Raw genomic sequence first — 17,113 nt, 5'->3', positions numbered from 1 at the left:
GACCCTCGTACCTACGGGACCGCCTCTCCTGGTATGCCCCACGGAGAGCCTCAAGGTCCATAAATAACAACACCCTAGTGGTCCCAGGCCCTAAGGAAGTTAGATTGGCTTCCACCAGAGCCAGGGCCTTTTCAACTCTGGCTCCGACCTGGTGGAACGCTCTGCCTCATGAGACCAGGGCCCTGCAGGATCTGATTTCTTTCCGCAGGGCCTGTAAGACAGAGTTGTTCCGCCTGGCCTTTGGCTTGGAGCCAATTTGATTCCCTCCCTCTCTTTCCCCCCCTTTCTTTTCCTTCTCCTCCTGCGATGAGGCTACATTTTAATATTTTAATGTTCCATTATTTTAATGTATTCTATTTTTGTTTTTAAGTTGTAATTATTCATCTTGTTTTTATTATTGCTTGTAAGCCGCTCTGAGCCCGGCCTTGGCTGGGGAGGGCGGGGTATAAATAAAAAATTATTATTATTATTATTATTATTAAAGAGGCGGTGGAAATCCTAAGTGCCATGTTGTGTGTGGATATTTTCTGCCTGTGGAAATATCCAAGGCTTTCTTCTGATGCGATGTTGAGAGAGAGAGCCAACGCAGCCCATTGCCAGGATGACAGGAGAAAGCCTGGGCTGCCAATGCCCAACCACATCCTGCACCAGGGCTTAAAAGAATTGGGGTTTAAAGGGAGGTAGTTTAGGAGAAAAGGGCTTGAAGGGGAATTTCAGCTCCCCTCACCCAAGTGCAGTTTTTGTGTGAAAAGTGGGACTCTTCCCCTGTTTAGGTGAGCTGGGAATAGCACAGAAACAAATATTGCTGCCTTGGAAGGTCTATGTTGATTCCAAGTGCTGTGGAAAAATAGTAATGGTCAAACCCCTAAGCCTTCCTGAGCTGCAGTGAAAGAACTGTCTTGGAAGGTTTATGCAAAAACGGTGTTATTTTATGTTGTGTAGTCTCCATATTTATTTTGACTGGTGATGGGGCAAATCTATACCCAGCATTCTTCTGCCCTATGCCTTCCTGTAAAATAATACTCTCTGTGATTGCTCAATATCCCCCAATTAAATGTGGACCTGTTGATGATAGTACTAAAACAAGACAAGGAAAAGTTGACAGCAAACTTTGATAACCGCTGGTGTATTCTGTACATACCACCAAGTTATAACTTCTTAATCATTTGGTAAAATATTATCTGTTATTGTAAAGCAGATACTTCAGGTGATTTCAGCTGAAAATGGGATCATGGGATCCATGAGAGGTCCTCTCCTTATCCCTCTTAAACTGCAGAATTGTATGTGTTTTTTTTAAAGAAATGTTAATAACACAATGCCCTTTTTCTTTTTGTACAAGGAAAACAAAACAAAAGTGTATGCAGTTAACTTAAGGCACATGTTTGCTGTGCACATATGGAAAAATTCTTTTCTGGTGGGAACTTTTGCAGTTGTTGCAAAATACCAATATATCTAAGAAGCTCTCTCTTTGATGTTGAATTATTGCTCCACTACTCATTGGGCTACTTGTCCAATACAAACTCCAGTATTGAAGTCTCTATTTCTTTATTCTGAAAACAAAAAAATAGGGGCTGGAGATAAACTGAAATTGACCCTAATGTCTGCAAGGGTGGAAAGTTGTATTTTGTACTACACCCAGTACTGAAATATATTGGAGAGTTTTTGTATTGCATATACACAATCTCTCCAGGACACTGAAAAATCCTAGTAAGGATTTACACCACCACATAAAGGAACAACCTCTGCTTCTTAATGCAACAGCATTTCTCAAACTCACTGTAGATTTAGCCCACGGTGTTGAATAAGTTGTGAGATCAATCCCTGGCAGGATACTGACATGTTAAGAACCTTACAATGTGGGAAAGTGGTGAAAAGAATCCATTCCCGAGCAAGAACTATCAAGCAACAAACATGTGTCTGGTTTGACACACCTTATACTGGTCTGGTTCACACATAACAAGAAACCACTGATCAAAGTAAACGATTGTTCTAATTAAACATGCACTTTGTTTCCTCCCCTGGTCTTGACCTAGAAGCCAAGGTTTGTTTGTGGCTTACCAGTTGTGGTTTGTTTGGAGAGAACAAACCATGGTCTTGGGTTCACACCTTACAATAGGCCAGACTCTGGCTTGTTTTAGGCATGTTCCCTCTGCTGCATGGCTCTATCAGGAGCCAGGGAGGAGCAAAGTACCTGTGTATGTTAAAGCAAAGTTTATTTTAAATGATGCATTAACACTGCATGCAAACTGGACCACTATTAATTTGCCCATTACATTCATGTAAACTAGTTGTACAGTGCGGTAGAGACAGTATTGCTGTGTAAATTATGGGGAAAGTAGAAAAAAATACAATTGATAACACAAACTGTTATTGTTTAGTTTGATTCCCTGTTCTTAAAAATTTACTCAAATACTGTTTTTCATCTAGGAACCCAGGCAGCTATAAGCTCAAGAAGTTCTTTAAAGACTCTTAACATTTTCTTATGTTTCATCCTTTTCTCCAACTCATATTTTTCAGCACTGTTCAAAAAGTTTTTCTGACTACTGGAACACAATGATTAAGAAAAATACTTAAAACATATGCCTATGAACAGCCCCATTAAAATGAAACAAGAACGGTTTTATTCTTTGAAGTGTGATACCTTTGAATTCTTCACCTTACTCTGGAGCAAATTAAAATCTAAACAATGAAATCAGGTAGAATGATTCTTGGAATTACAAAATCAGAAATGAAAACAGTGCTTACAGTATTAATAGGTCCCGGTAACGTGTTAACATCACAGTCTGTAAAGCATGCCAAACACAGGGGTTTCTTATGTGCCCCTCCAAAGCCCCCTGCCAAAACTACAGGAGTCTAACCATTTCTGAAGATCTGCTTAGGAGGGCAGCAGTTGTCCCCTTTTTAAGGAGCTGGGGCCTGAAGATTTCCTTTCCCTTTTTGTTTTGTGCCAGTCGTGTTGGCATTGCCAGGGGTGCCTACAGCTTCAGCTGATCAGATGGGCTTGCATTTACTAGCAGCGCCAAATTTAGGGTGGTGTGAGCAGTTCCTTCACATAGGGTGTCAAAATGGGGGGGGGGGTGCACGCAAAATTGAGGCGACCCATAACTGAGAATATCCATTTGAGGGCGCCAAACTTTGGCCTTGCACAGGGCACCATATTACGAAATATTACCAAAGTTCATCCCCAGTCACACAAAGTGCAAAATTGGGTTACCCATTAACAAATAGGATAGCAGGTTTCCCTACCCTTTCTGACATTGCGGCAGTTGGGTCAGGGGTTTTCTTCCCATATGGTTGAGTGTGAATTGATACTCCTGTCAGCATTTGAACTCAATCAATTCCACTATGAGCTCATGTTAAAAAAAAATGGAAAAAAGTTATCTACTCCTAAGGGGAACATTTTGTTTTGCAGTAGAGCAACTATTGGGGAAATATTTTTCGTCCAAAGGCTATTTTTATGTAGAGACTGTGCAAAATAAGCCTCTGAATCAACTGTTTGTTTCTGGCGGGAGTCCTGAGGACCTGATGGAGAGGCCTGCAGGGCCACATTTACTGTATTTTTCGCTCCATAAGGCGCACTGGACCATAAGGCGCACCTAGTTTTTAGAGGGGGAAATGAAGAAAAAAAAAATCTTATTTCCCCCCCAGTCCCAAAGAGCAAAGGAGCCAAGACAGTGAGCGGGATGGATCCTGCTCACTGTCTTGGCTTCCTCTTTAGCCGTGCACAACCACTCCAGCCGGGAGAGGCTGCATGCGGCTAAAGAAGCCATAGCCGCGCGCAGCCTCTCCCGGCCGGAGGGGCTGCGCATGGCTATGGCAATACCCCTACCTCCCACAAAAGCCCACAGGAGCCGCACACCCTTTAAGGAGAGCGTGGCTCCTGCGGGCTTTTCTACGTGGAGGGAGAAGGGACTGACTGGCCGTGTCAGTTCCGTCTGCCTCCTGGGGAAAAGCCCACAAGAGCTGTGCGGAGCTTGTGTGCGGCTCTTGGGGGCTTTTTCTGCCTGCCTCCCCCCCTGCATTCGCTCCATAAGATGCACACACATTTCCCCTCCATGCGTCTTATGGAGTGAAAAATACAGTATCTACCGAAACTGAGCACCCACCCCAACACTGATCTATTATATCATTCACTGAGAAGCCTTCCCACTGACATCAGCAGCCTTTTGGATTACTGTCAAGAGTGCTTGTGGGAGATCACTCAAAGGTCAGAGATCACTGCATAAAACAGTACCCTCTAGAATAGATAAATATTTAAAAGGCTAGAATATTAATATTGGTGTATTGCTAGTACAGTTGGGTAGGATATCTAATGCATTTTTGCTTCAGTTGGGCAAGAGGAAACAACTTAGATAAAAACTCATGTTTTTCAGAAAATAGATCTTCTAAACTCAAAGATACCAGAACAGCTTTAGCATACACTTGTGGAGGAAAAAGTTCAAAACTTCCAATTTAAAACTACTTATATTGAGAGGATTTAAAAGATTCTGTCTAACATTTAGCTGACGCATTGTCAAAAACATTATCACACCACTTTTTGAAGTTTCTTAGCTTCCCTCTAGTTATTAAAGCTTGAACTGCAGAGTTTGTTATCAGTCTCAAAGCATACATGTTAAGGTTGTTTTTCTCCCCTTTAAATACAACCAGCCCTTTGGGTTTGATTTCAGAACTATGAAGCACACAGACACACACACAAAAACAAATTAATCAGAGGGAGTGCCAGGTAAGAATTTAATGGCTTAATCCTCGGTCCAGATCACATACAACAAGACTTAAGAATCATTCAGTTGGCAAAGTCTTGAACTCACTCCTGACCCCTGCTGAATCCCAGCTTTCTCGGGGTATTAGGGAAAAGATGGAGGCAGGGTCCTCATCTGACTGCTATAAAATGTACCACTGGACCATTCCATCCTGCTTCCACAGTGAAAACAAACCTCAGATAATCTAACAGCAAGGAAAGTGGATTGACCTTTTTTGTCACAAAGAGGGCACAACAACCATGCTTAGCAGGGATGAGATTGTGATTGGGTCCATGGAATTGTGGTGTATCAAACAGACCATTATGCTGATCGCAGAAAAGAGAATGAGAGATTGACCCATTAGGCTTCATAGAACTACTACTTGTTTGTTTTTAAATTTACTTTTATTAACAGATTGTAACGCGCAATATAGTTCATTTATATAAATAACCCCAATATCATAAAACAAACATGACATTGGGTTGTATTCAAAGTAGCGTTAAGTAAAGTCTTCCGCAAGCAAAACTACTTCCGCTTGCACAAGAAAACTTGCCCTCCTTCCTCCCCCTCCCCCCCGCCAGATGCTGCTAAATCTGTTCTAGATTTCCCCCAACCTGCCAGCGCAGAACTGAGGATGGTGGGGGGAGGGAGGGGAGGAGAAGAGAAGGGGGAATTCCCATTGCCCAAGCAGAAATCATTCCGCTTACGCAATTATTTAATTGAATACCACGCCCTATATTTGTTAGTGCTTTTATATCCTAGGTAAAGGTAAAGGTACCCCTGACCGTTAGGTCCAGTCGTGGACGACTCCGGGGTTGCGGTGCTCATCTCGCTCTATAGGCCGAGGGAGCCAGCGTTTGTCCGCAGTCAGGTTCCGGGTAATGTGGCCAGCATGACTAAGCAACTTCTGGCGAACCAGAGCAGTGCACAGAAACACCGCCGGAGCGGTACCTATTTATCTACTTGCTATTTGAACTGAGCAAAAGCTGGCTTGAATCAATATGGCCTGACAATTCAATCTGTGATGTGAAAAGCACCCAAAATCTTTTAAATATTATGTCTTTGAGCCAACAGTGCTTGGCAAGGGAGGACAGTCAAGTCACACAAAACTCTTCATCAAGCCTTTAAGATAAGGTAGTCCAATTGCAAAGGCAATTAAGAGTCAATAAAGAGGGTGAACTAAGAGTTTTTAAGTTTTCTTTTATTTTGTTTCAATATTTGACTGCGATTTAGCTAATTTACGTAAGAAAAACATATGAAAATAATGTCTTCAGCAGCTGGTCAAAAAGATTATTAGAACTTAATCTTATTAGCCTGAGGGAAAAGATGACTGCCTTTTCAAATATTTGCTATACAGTTCCATTAGTAGCATGCGAGTGTGTGTCTTTTTAAGTCATACTAACTTCTACTGATTTCCAAGAAAGCTTGTTCCTCAAAGTCCCTGATCTAGTGAGTTACAGAAAGATATGGCAAAGATGCTTGTCAGCATAAATTATATGGAAAAGCATATCTACATTTCACATGCTCTTCTGGATTTTAAAGTATTTTTTATGTAAATGGAAAATTTACTGCAGCTTTCTTTTATACTCATATTTATTGTCAGGTTTTTGAAAGCCTTTCACAAACTGGTAAGAAGACTTGATTTAAAAAAAATAAGCATGCTCATTTTACCAGATTTTAATTCCACTTCGTTGATTTGCATCACCGCTTCCTCTATCTATAGACTTTGGGGGCTGATAGAGGAGGAATTTGCCTTACAAATAACAGTAGGTCTTTGATTTTTGTGAACATTTAAACTGAAAATTAGCACAGGTGAATTCCACATAAAGCCAAACAGCTATGTAAGGATGGATGAAAGTAGGGATTATATCTAAAACAAAATAATTGAGCAGGGATTATATCTGAAACAAAAACCCCGAGGACAAGTAATAATAAGTACTTTGCTGACCTAACAGAAATTGTTTGGACCCGTGCTGTTTTTCTAGAAAAAGAGGTGCCAAGACTCATCATGAAGTCCTCTCTTCTTCTCTTATACAGTGGTACCTCGGGTTAAGTACTTAATTCGTTCTGGAGGTCCATTCTTAACCTGAAGCTGTTCTTAACCTGAAGCACCACTTTAGCTAATGGGGCCTCCTGCTGCCGCCGCGCCGCCGCAGCACGATTTCTGTTCTTATCCTGAGGCAAAGTTCTTGACCTGAAGCACTATTTCCGGGTTAGCAGAGTCTGTAACCTGAAGCATATGTAACCTGAAGCATATGAAACCCGAGGTACCATTGTAATGACATGGTACCCATTGGGGAGGTGCCAGAACTGAGGCCTGGGGAGTTCCAGCTGAAAAAAAGTTGTGGTTTTCGACTTCCAGTTCATTGGAAACACCTCATTTAATCTAATACAAGCTCAACAACGTCACAGAAAACAAACCTTTTTCACTCTTGGGAATATGGCAACCCTAGTATAGAAGTCATAAAACTTTCAATGAAACCTGGCATAGGTGCCATCAGTTCTGATAATGTGGCATTTCTCATGGATTTCCGGAATCATAGTTCATTAAATCATTGCAGATGCGAGGTTGAAGTTTCAGAGATTTAGAATCTAACTACACGTGACACTAACTGCAATCACGTGGTGTCCACCCTTTGTTTAATTGCCAGTAAGGATATTCACTTGTCATAACTTTTCCGTAGTTTTTGAAATGACTGACGATGCTGCTTGATCTATTTTATTGTTATTGTATCATTAATAGTAAACCATCTTGAGATATTTTCATAATAGGCAGTATATGAATATTTTAATAAATAATAATAATAATAATGAAGAAATTCATTCAGATTTATTATTCCAGCCAGAGAAAAGGAGAATTCAATCTGTTTTTGGCAGATCAGAACTCACTTCTCTAGGCTCCAAACATTTTCAAAGTGGAACCCAGCAATTTTGCCAGTTGTTTTTTTTTTAATGTACTGTTACTACTCCCATTTCTCTATTTATTTCCTGTCAAAGCTGTTTAATCAAATACATCTACGAGCATATGCACCACAAATCCTTATGGTTACTGTCCTCAACATTCGACTACAACCATTTGAACTATACTGAGATCCTTAATTTGTTCAACTCTACTGAGATACTTAAAACTGCAGTCTGAATATGGGAGGTGATAGTAGAACGAAGAGGAGCTGTAAAAAGAAAGTTAAAATGATCACATACTGACAAGCCATGCAGAGGACATAAGCAATTCTTCTGCAATAGCCATTTTATGTCTAATAACTGTATTCTTAGGGAACAGAGATTTTACGAGTTTCTTGGCCACTTTGGCAGAGAAAGAAAACATACTGAAACTAGTGGTGTTCAGTTCCATCCCTTCATGACTACAATGTTCCTATACAGGTAGAAAGTATTCTGAAGGCCAGAGTGTTTGAATAGTACTTCATCAATTCAAAATGAGTTCATGCCAAGCTTGCTTGGCACATTTCTGGTAAGATGGGCCCCTTTAGTTTTCTCTTACTTTTTAATATATAATTTCAAATATTTTTGAGGTATGGATGACATTTTTAAAATGCAAAAGCATTAAAAAAATAACAGAAAACAGAACAAGTTCCAGAGCACCACCGGTTTCCCATTTGTGCAGCTACATCTCAGCCTTCTCTCATTAGAAGCGCGCAGAAAAGTAGGGAGTTTCAGCCCTTTCAAAACCACCTCGCACATCTAATAAAATGCTGCCTTCTTACACAGCTGAGATACCAACAGCAGCGAAACCAAGGATACCACGGCGTAACAAGGCTTAGTACTATTTGTATTTTGAATGCTTGACTGAAAAAAGAAAACACGGGGAACTTCTCATTCAGCCGAGTTGGATGCAAAAGGCACTAATTTAAGAAGCAGAAGGCAAAACTGTAGCTGCAGAAAGCAATGAAGTTTTAGGTCTCTAGTAAAACTGAGCTGGCAGCACCAAGCTCATGTGCACGCCAAACGCCAGCTGCAAACGAGGACTGTTGTAAACCACTCATGGGGACTGAGCAGAAAACAGTCAGAAGGGCATAAAAAACGGAGTATTTTTTTTTTAAAAAGGAAGGCAGCACTTCCACAAAGTATAGTGCATTAACCTTGACAACTCAAACCGCACTATAATCTCAAAACATCAATCACCTTTCGTTTCCCTCTACCCCCTTCCTAGTTTCCAGACTTTTCACCAAATTTGGTCAATTACCGTGTGGTATTTTAGAGGAGCTGAGGAAACACATAATATCAGCTGTGAGCCAAGCATGGTGGCTTGGTAGCGAGCAGTGGTGAAGGGTGTTACCAGGTATGCAGACAATTAGAACCTGCTGATACGGTTCAAATTATTGCATAGGCACCAGTAATTGCTGTTTTTACTCAGGGGAATTGCAAGGACATGAATTACATTAACTTTAGAAAGGAAAACATAAGGAACCTAAATATAGCCCTATAAGGAGAGACCTACATTTTTACTAAAGCTAGAGAAAATGAGCATGTTCTCCAGCATCTCCAAAAACAGTCTCCTGAAGATGGAAGGACTCCCAGTCTGTAGAAAGAGCATCAGGTATGAAGGATTTGGCAATGCAAATTTTTATTGATACAGGTCCAATCTGTTTCTCTCTTTTTTCTGTTGTTGCTTTTTTAAAGCACCGAGCAAACTTGCTTTTTCATCTCCCTTCCCCTAGCCCCACTATATATCTTTTAGATATAGGAGGCCAACTCCTGTGTCAGATTATGCCTCAAGCGATGTGGCATGCACAGCTTTCCGGAAACACAGATGTGAGAGAAGTAATATCTTTTTGAGGACTCAGGTGGGCAGAGTCAGCAGTAGGGACCCAATGAGGCTGGGTTGGGAAGTGTATCAGATGAAGCCTATGACAGTTGCGTGGGAAAAGCAAGGAATTTCTGTGCTTGAGGAACCAGGCATGTGTTGTTGACTGCTGCACCACGTCCTGTCCCTTAGTGGTTTTTTAGTCTCCAAAGATAGGGAATACAGATGTTATGGCAAGGCTGGTAACTATCAAGGAATCTGTAAAAATGATTTTAATCCATCTCCTTAGTTTTCTTCAGACAGTGCATTAGCAAGGGGGATGGGTACTATCCTGCAGAACTGGCTTTAAAATGGAGTTATGCTAAGAGTACAAAAGGCAGAGTAGATAATACTTAGGCAAGCATAGCACCCCAAGGTTTTTCTGAGCTATCCGCATGGTAAAACAGAACACTTCTTTCTCTTCCTGGTTGGGCACACTATGAAAACCTACATGCTTCCACAACCACAATAATGGATTTCATAGTTAATTGGCTAAAGGCGAGCTGAGAAAATGCAGTTGGGGAGATTTAGTGCAATATATAAAATGCCATATTGCTTCGTTATGAAATCAGGAGACTATGAATGTCTCAACAGGCTAGGTTCAGTTTACTAACAACGGAAGCACATGCATGTTCTTTTGCTCTTTAAATTTCACCCTCACCCTCAGCCTGAAATAGAGAATTTCCCCACAAAAGCGTAAGAACATCACTGGGCCTTCCGAGATCAGATCAAGGTCCTTGTTGTCCAGCATCCCAGAGAGGACAGCTAGATGCCTTTGGAAACCCACAAACAGGGAAATTGAGGCAATAGTCCTCAGGTGCTGTTTCTTTCTTCCCAAAATTGGCATTTAGTTGGATCTTGACTCCGAACTTGGCTTCTATTAAGCCAACATGGCTAATATCCTTTGACTGACTGATTGATCTATCCTATGTGAATATGTCTAAGGAGTAGGGCTCCCTTAGGAATCTAAGAAGCTACTTGGCAGGGGCATTAAGCAAAGCACCTTTACAGACTGATATAGAAGCCTGCTTCCTAAGCTATCTGAAGTGGATGGGTCAGTTCTAATAACTTGAACATTGACATCTTCTGTCACACCTTCCAACCAAACACCCTCCATGTTTTTTCTCACAGGTTTTGGCTTGTCCGCCTTTCTTGAAAATATCAGGTGTAGTTTAATATTTCATTTGAAAATGCAAATGCCTATAACTTTCTATTAATATGTCAAACTCTTGAAAACTAGGTGCAAATAGCTTTACTGCACAGCAATAAAATTTGTAGGCTTACAGACATTTGCTTTGAAAATCCCAAATGCTCCCACAGCCTTTTGGTGGTGAATATAAAAGTTGGTTCATATTGTATTTCCACCTACACTGCTGGAAGAGCCTCCAAGTCAATGCTGTTCCAGAAGAGAAAAGGAAAAAGGCAGAATTCCAGAAAGTCTCTGGAAGCAGAACAAAGCCTGACAATTGGAAAGCCTACACAGGCTTTTGTACAGGCTATTTCGTTGATACTTGGTTGGAAGAGGTGGAATCCTGGCTTTTTAAACTGCCTTTTTTGTGATGCCCCAGATTTTTGAGGCTAGGATCATTCTGAATGATGCTTAATTCTTAGGAGCCCACTATTAAATTCATTCTAAAAGCTGCCTTCTCCATAACACATTTAAAGTTGTTTCATGTATTACTTTCTGTCCCTGGGAACCCATTTCTGTTCATCTTTCATAATTTCATCTTACTTGTCTAAAAAGAAAACTAGAACAGTAAACAACAATTGGGTGAACTGTTGCATTATTTTGGGAATGTACCATGTTGGACAAAATGCGACATTTCCCAAAAGTACTGTTGAATGAAAAATGGCACCTGACGTTATTTAAAAATTAACTTCAATTTAAAATTCTTTCGCAATAAACTTCAACCTATAGACCAGTCTGTTTACATCAGTAATTTGCAACATTTCTATTTTCAGGGAAACCTTTCCACAACAGGTACACAATATTCCCGGTCACATTTGAAGGTAGGTACAGTTCATTCCTAGTCTTGCATTTTCCCCTGGACTGTGTTGCTTGAATGGCAAGTGTGACATAAAGGTAAAGGGACCCCTGACCATTAGGTCCAGTCGTGGTTGACTCTGGGGTTGCGGCGCTCATCTCACTTTATTGGCCGAGAGAGCCAGCGTACAGCTTCCAGGTCATGTGGCCAGCATGACTAAGCCACTTCTGGCGAACCAGAACAGCACATGGAAACACCGTTTACCTTCCCGCTGGAACGGTACCTATTTATCTACTTGCACTTTGATGTGCTTTCGAACTGCTAGGTTGGCAGGAGCTGGGACCGAGCAACGAGAGCTCACCCCATTGCGGGGATTTGATCTGCTGACCTTCTGATTGGCAAGTCCTAGGCTCTGTGGTTTAACCCACAGCGCCACCCATAACATGCACTGTCTTCTGCGTGCACATTACCGGGGAAGGAAAAATCAGAAATGAAGAAACAAGATGCCTTTCAGTAAATGGCGTTCACCTTTACAGATGCCTTGATTGCAACTGATGGGAGTCTGCCATGACCCCTGAAATGTTGTGGAGAGGCTGGTCAGAGCAGGACGAAGGGTGGGAGGAGTTGCCTACTGACGAACCTGGGAAGCAGAGCATGGGTAATATCCCTACCTCAAAACACAGCAGAGTCACCCTGAGGGACATTACTAATGAGAACTTGGATCCCAGAGAGGGTTCCCATGGCAGATCCAGCCTGTCCCCTCTCATATCAGCCAGATGCTGTGTGCCCAGTTGGCCCCAGGTCCTGTGCCCTCCTTGCCTCCTGTCCCAGCACCATGTCTGGTGCCACCAGAGCCTGCCTCTAGCCAATCCTTTCAGGAGAAGTCCACTCTGTGTGGCTTGGAGCTGCTGCTAACAGTTCCTCAGTTGCCTAGGCCATGGAGATGCCAGACCCAGCACAAGCAGAAAGCTTGGGACCATCTCTCTGGAAGGAATTCCCATTTGCTAGCCCAGTCCAAAGGAACATCCTACTTGCTGTGCTGAAGTTATACCCTTACAACGTTATTCCCCTGTAACAAGAGCCAACGGGGCGTATTGTTCATTGCATCAGTGTCTTAGCTTATTTAGCCATGAACTAATGCTGTGCCTTTGAACCCTATGTACCACAACTGATCTGAGCATTAAAGTTTTTGGTGGAAAATGTAATATGAGTTCAAGTTCTACAAGATCTACGGGGTACGTATTGTTTTATTTTGTTTATTTAAAAGCATTTCTAAAACACTTAATATTTAAGCATCTCTAAGCAGTATACAGAGGGACGCGGGTGGCGCTGTGGGTTAAACCACAGAGCTTAGGACTTGCTGATCAGAAGGTCGGCGGTTTGAATCCCCGCGACGGGGTGAGCTCCCATTGCTCAATCCCTGCTCCTGCCAACCTAGCAGTTCGAAAGAACCTCAAAGTGCAAGTAGATAAATAGGTACCGCTCCGGTGGGAAGGTAAACGCCGTTTCCGTGCGCTGCTCTGGTTTGCCAGAAGCAGCTTAGTCATGCTGGCCACATGACCCGGAAGCTGTACGCCAGCTCCCTCGGCCAGTAAAGTGAGATGAGCGCCGCAACCCCAGAGTCATCCACAACTGGACCTAATGGTCAGGGGCCCCTTTACCTTTAAGCAGTATACAAAAAAGATCATGTAAAAACATGTCCAGCATCCTGGACACATTGCAAAATGATATTGATTACAGCATCAAGGATCAGGAGACTGTGGTTTCAGGCGGGTCTTAATAGTGCTAGATCAAGCACTAGGCATGAGGCTTTGCTGAACAAAAATGGTTTGTCTAGATTCCACATGGCTGCTTTGTAGCATCTGTCTGCTTTCCAGCTTGAGGTAGCAGAACAAACAAGTCTGCAGAGAAAGTTCATGGAGCGTGTTTGAGACAATGCTGTCTTTTCCCATCCAAATCCAGTTTTGTACAGAGAGAAGTGCCTAAGAAAGGCACTAAAAGCCCACCTCATGCCAGGTGTCACCATTTTTCCGTTTTGTTACAGAACCTGTCTTTGGGAGTGGGTTATTATCAGGGGGGAAAATAACTGGTACTGAGATGGCCAGGTTAATATTCCAGGATCTTTTCAAGGGATTAGTAATTCTCATGCATGGCAACATGTCTGATCATTGAGAAGCATGAGAGCTTTCATTCTCTAACAGGAAGCCAGCAAGGTCATAGCCAAGGTGAAGGTATTTTTAAATCACCTTTCCCCCAATCCTCATAGTAGAAATATTACCTCAATAGATTAGCTCTTCGTGTAAACCCTCACCCAGTTAGAGTGCATCCTTCATCCTCTAACAGATAGCATTATGTTGCAGCCAACCTTTTTGCCAATTCACAAATCTACCTGGTTCACAGCTGCCGCCACTCATGATCAAGAAATTTTCAGTGCAAGCAGCTGAATATAGGACTGAAGCAGTAAGGTGAGAATCTAGGAAATGACATGGTTCAGTCAGGCTAAAAATCACTGCTAAGTGCTAGAAAGCAGACACATTTCCCACTTGCCGTTGCTCTTACCAGCTAATTTGGGATCCTATTCTCTCCCCACCCACCTTCCTGAGCACATCAATCCCACCTGTCCTGTGAGGAAGAGCAGCAAGACCATTTGGGGCCCAGTGAACTTACCTGCCACAATGGGAGTGACAATAAGCTGGCAGATTCCACCTAGGCCCCAGAGGGCCAAGATGCCACCCTCAAAGGTAAACAGTTTCCAGCTGCATTACAGTCACTTCCAGGTGCCATGTTGTTGATTTTTCCATCAAGTCCTGTTTTACGTTTTTAAATGTGAGCAGCCCGTCCCTAAATAAGATGCAATCCCTAAATCTAATTCATAAAATAAATGCAAACACAGACACTAAAAAAAAAAGCTTCCCTTTTACTGAACAGATGGATATAAACATTATAGCACCTTGTATATGAAGAGGATATGAATCTCTCCACATTGTAATAGGTTTTGGAGAATAATTGTTTTCTTTTGGGTGAAGGATGCTTTTCAGAGGATCATTCTATTCCCTAAAATTACGAAATGATACAAATCACAATCTTGTCTAGTAATGAAGGCTGATGCTTCTCCTCCTTTGTAACTCAGATTGTGAATGGTTTGCAAGGGTAGCCCCTCAGAGATTAACCTTTCATTCATCATATTTGCCTGGAGGGAAACACTTTAAGAAATGATTTCACACTGACTGAAATATCAGGAACAAGAAAATGTGTTGCTGCTTCTCTAAGCATGATCCTTAGAAACCAGAGAAAATCAAGGTCATCCTCATCCTACACATGTTGAAATACTGTTAGAAATGGAATGCCATATAAAAAGTAGGAAAAAATAATGAAAGTAGCATAGTGGAAGATTTCTTGCCACAAAGGCTGAGTCTGCATATAACAGGAAGCCATAGTTAAACAAAGTATGGCTTATCAAGAATGTGCAAGCATTCACATACATGCCTGCTCATACTGTGCCCACCCTCTTCCTTTTGCCACACCAGAAGGAAACAAGGCAGAGCACTGCCATAGGGTTACGTGGAAACCAGCACAAATGGTTTATTTTTCTCCAAACCACAAGAACAAGCCACAAATGTTCTTGATACGAGAACTGGTTCTCAGGCAGTCACCATTTGAACAGTTTCCTCATTGCTGGTAAGCCATACTTTGTTTGAATTTACCATTATGTGCAAACCTGGCCAAAACGTACCGGTAACTTAATGCAGTCCTTGTTTTGCAGTTAAATGTAACCGCAGTACATTTCTATTCAAGAAAGCATGTGCAGGGATGTCAATTTGAAGAACGTAATATGGTCCTCAAGCACTTATGGCATCTTTACAATTAAGATGACCCTGGCTCATTCTGGTAGTTTTAACTTGCATTGCTTAGAATACATCTTTTTGTTGCATGATTCCCCCCTTGTTCAGAGGCACTGCACCCCCCACCCCCCGGTATCTGTACACCCTGAGTTATATGGGGGATTGGGACTGAATCTTTGCTACATACCAATTAGGAGAAATACCAGTTGAAGCACCCCCATTATACTGAAATAGCTCATAGGAGAAGAAATAATGCAAAATAGCTGGAAAATAAACCAATCCGGGTGCACACAAACTTTTTTGAAACAACATCTAATGGACAGAGACAGCATGGAGAAAGTCGATGCAAAACAAAAAGGCCAACTGGCCCCAAGCCTAAAAACAGTCACAAAGGCGAGTCCATCTACTTATATGCATACATATCACTGTGACACCAAGAATATGAGTGCTCTTTTAAAGAATTAGAAAATCCTGACATTATTCGTTCGTATTTCTAGCCCACTCAGTCCCAGAGACTGGTCATGTGTTAGTAAGTTAAAACAAATTTATAAACATGTAAAGTGGCAAATTAAAATCTGCTGAACAGATTTAAATCCAAAACCGAAGCTCCAAACTGACTGAGCTCCTAAAACCAAGCCAAAACAAATGGCATTATACTGCTCTGAAAAGATGTTCCTTAAGGCAGGCGAGGCGCCAAAGGAAGAGTACTGCAGTTATGGGGCAGTTACTGAGGATGACACTTGGTAGGGGGTTGGACTCGATGGCCCTTGTGGTCTCTTCCAACTCTATGATTCTATGATTCATGCTTGTGTTGTCTGTTGCTAAGACAGGGGTCAGCAAACTTTTTCAGCAGGGGGCTGATCCACTGTCCCTCAGACCTTGTAGGGGGCCGGACCCTTTTTTTGGGGGGGGGGGACTGAACGAATTCCTATGCCCCACAAATAACCCAGAGATGCATTTTAAATAAAAGGACACATTCTACTCATGTAAAAACACGCTGATTCCCAGACCGCCCACGAGCCAGATCTAGAAGGCGATTGGGCTGGATCCGGCCCCCGGGCCTTAGTTTGCCTACCCATGGCTAAGACGGTCCACCTCTATCATTCTTAAGAGGCTTCAAATGGATGGACAATGGCCCCAGATAGTGCCTATTATTATAGCTGTTGACTTGGAAAGGAACCACAAAGCAACATGGCACTAACTTTATCAGAAGGGTCCGTTTACCAGGTCTGGTTGAATGCTTTCCAGTATATGTCCCAACACGGAAATATTTTACACTAAGGGCTGTCTTTGCAATAGCAGAATTTATTGCAGTGGGGCTTTCCCCATCTCCTTTCTCTGCATCCCCCAATCACCTCTGGGGGAGTCAGGAGTATTCCAAGAACAGCATGAGAGTGGAGACAGTTCCATCAGGCAAGCACAAATATTTATGCTTACGAAGCAGTCTCTATAACGCTACTTTGAATCCCACCCTAAGGTTCCAGAATATTTTCAAAAAATGCTATCCCATACCTAAAGGTTGACTGTTGTTATTCAAAAAAAAATTACTACAGTAAATTTCTCTCCAATTATTTCCCATAGAAAAACCGGTCAATGAATGTATCACAGTTCAAGTCCAGTGAATGAAATTGTTGAGCGCTATAAGAACATGAATGCTACATGCATTCATGCAGCCACAGTCAATGCTTTCAAAACTTTTAATTATGCTCAAACAGCTGGTAGCATCATTGACTCAAAGCCCAAGAT

General features: G+C 42.0%; 1 protein-coding gene and 1 long non-coding RNA gene across 10 annotated transcripts in view; one reads left to right on the top strand and one right to left on the bottom strand.

The window, feature by feature from the left end:
• Positions 1 to 17,113, bottom strand: part of CEP112 (centrosomal protein 112) — a 217,089-nt gene that overhangs the window by 30,630 nt on the left and 169,346 nt on the right. The gene's annotated exons all lie outside the window — the stretch shown is intronic.
• The window catches only part of LOC309363555, a 76,328-nt gene that overhangs the window by 55,620 nt on the left and 3,595 nt on the right, over positions 1 to 17,113 (top strand). The window contains exons 3-4 of one of the 5 annotated variants that reach the window (XR_014165390.1): positions 11,503 to 11,550; positions 14,088 to 14,266. The exons of 1 other annotated variant lie outside the window; for it this stretch is intronic. This is a non-coding gene — a long non-coding RNA (uncharacterized lncRNA). Of the gene's footprint in view, positions 1 to 2,517; positions 3,064 to 7,567; positions 11,481 to 11,502; positions 11,551 to 14,087; positions 14,267 to 17,113 lie in introns of those variants that run through there. 3 more of the 5 variants (XR_014165391.1, XR_014165393.1, XR_014165394.1) reach the window with 3 other exon arrangements.

The sequence above is a fragment of the Podarcis melisellensis genome (assembly GCF_964234715.1).
Source record: "Podarcis melisellensis genome assembly, chromosome: 2".
NCBI classification, from domain to species: Eukaryota; Metazoa; Chordata; class Lepidosauria; order Squamata; family Lacertidae; genus Podarcis; species Podarcis melisellensis.
The sequence above is the reverse complement of the archived record's forward strand: the minus strand, read 5'-3'. Positions and strand labels throughout refer to the sequence as shown.